This window comes from Cavia porcellus, unplaced genomic scaffold (genome assembly GCF_034190915.1).
Source record: "Cavia porcellus strain 051 isolate PalLab524CR breed Dunkin Hartley unplaced genomic scaffold, mCavPor4.1 scaffold_9, whole genome shotgun sequence".
In the NCBI taxonomy this organism is placed as follows: domain Eukaryota; kingdom Metazoa; phylum Chordata; class Mammalia; order Rodentia; family Caviidae; genus Cavia; species Cavia porcellus.
The window spans coordinates 55,540,734-55,542,565 of NW_026947492.1; positions in this window are offsets into that span (position 1 = coordinate 55,540,734).

Below are 1,832 nucleotides of genomic sequence, written 5' to 3' on the forward strand. Positions count from 1 at the left end.
CCGGTATAAAATCCAAGAAAGCAAGAAATTAAAATTTGAGAAGCAAAGGCTTTATTAGGTAAAATCCAGGCCTGGTGACGAGTCTCCGGGAGCCAATTTGGAGACTGCGCACCTCACAGCTAAAAGTCAGGACTTTTTATCTTGTAAATCCACAAACAGCTGCTGGTCACACAATGTAAGGAGGGGATAGGGGTGTGATGCACTACAAAGCAAAAACGGCAATTGCAAGTCTCCCTGCGTACTAGCAAGTTTAGATAAGAAGAAATCTTGTTTTTCTTAGCAAAGAATAGAAAAGTCTAACAGCAATTAACAACCTTAGTTACCCTACTTGAGCACCACAACTATTCTATTTGTAGAGGGCAACAATGGTTAACGTATCAATTAGGTAAGATTTTACAATTCTTTACAGAGGAGAGCATTGATTAACATATCAATCCTTTGCCCAGAGGGAAAGGAAAACACACATTTACAGTAAGGCCAAGTTACAGGTATTACTGTGATACAAACGAAGCTATGTTTGTGAAGAATGTACAATCTAATACAATCTAATGCAATTAACACAATTTGTGACGGGCTACCGGGTCTTTTTGGGTAGGGAAGACCCGGGTTGTCAGGAGCTATTACCTCAGGCCTTTGTTTTATGGCCTTTAGGAAGTTAAAACTTAACCTACTTAGATTTGAAGGGAGAAGGGGAGGGGAAGCAGCAGGTGGGCTTATACCTTAGAACAGACCTTAGGATAGTTAGGGGGGCTTAGGTTATAACAGTGAACACCCGAGTGAAGGATGGAGGGAAGAGCACAGCTGTGGCAATAGAAAGGGGACAGATGGGACTGGGGATTTAGCTCAGCGGCATACGCGCCTACCTTGTAAGCAGGCAGTCATGACTTCGATCCCCAGTACTGATTAAAACAAAAGAAAGGGGACAGACATTTTTTTTCCTGTCCCATTACTGAGGACTGAATCCAGGGGCCTTTGTACTGAGCTACATCCCAGCACTTTTTACTACTTATTTCCGAGATAAGGTCTTGCTGAGTTGCCCAGGCTGGCCTTGATCTTGCCATCCTCCTGCCTCAGCCTCCTGAGCAGCTGGGATTACAGGAGTGTCCCACCACACCTGGCCTTAAAACGCATAGGCTTCAGAGCCAAGCCTATGTGGGTCTCCAATCCTGATTCTACTATTTATCCAGCCCTGGGCCATTCAGTGAGTCCCTGCACTTAGTTGGGTCTGTTTTGTTTGTTTTTTCCTTCTATAACATCTGTTAAAAATCCTGACTTATAGGCTTGTGGAGCTGAAACAAAATCATGCATAGGAAATGTGCTCATGGGGACTGGCAAAAAGTGAATACTCAGTAAAACCCACTCTCATCCCATTCCAGGTTGTGATTGTCAAATGAACACAGAGGAAGTTGGTGTCTGTGGTTCACGCAGAGGTCTGCACACATACACATGCTTCACTCACAACAGCTCCTACAGGCAGGATGCCTTGCCCCACTTGAGCTGGTGCTGAAAGTTTCATGCAGGGACTCTTGACAAAGGCATGGCAGGGCTTGGGGACAGCAACAAGACATCACGCAAATGACCCCTATGACAGAGCTCCGAGAGAATGGCTGTGTAGAGGGGTATAGAGATCCCTTTTCCCATCCTCATCAGTCTGGGAAGTTTATATTTGTAATGCTAAAGTTACTGGAATTTTATTTACTTTTTTTGGTATACACCGCAGAGCTAAATCCCTGGCCCGTTACTGGAATTCTAGCAAGTTAATTCCAATCTACCACTTCTAGTGCAACCCATGACAAAAATAAAGACAACGAGACATATTTATAGTTATGGGG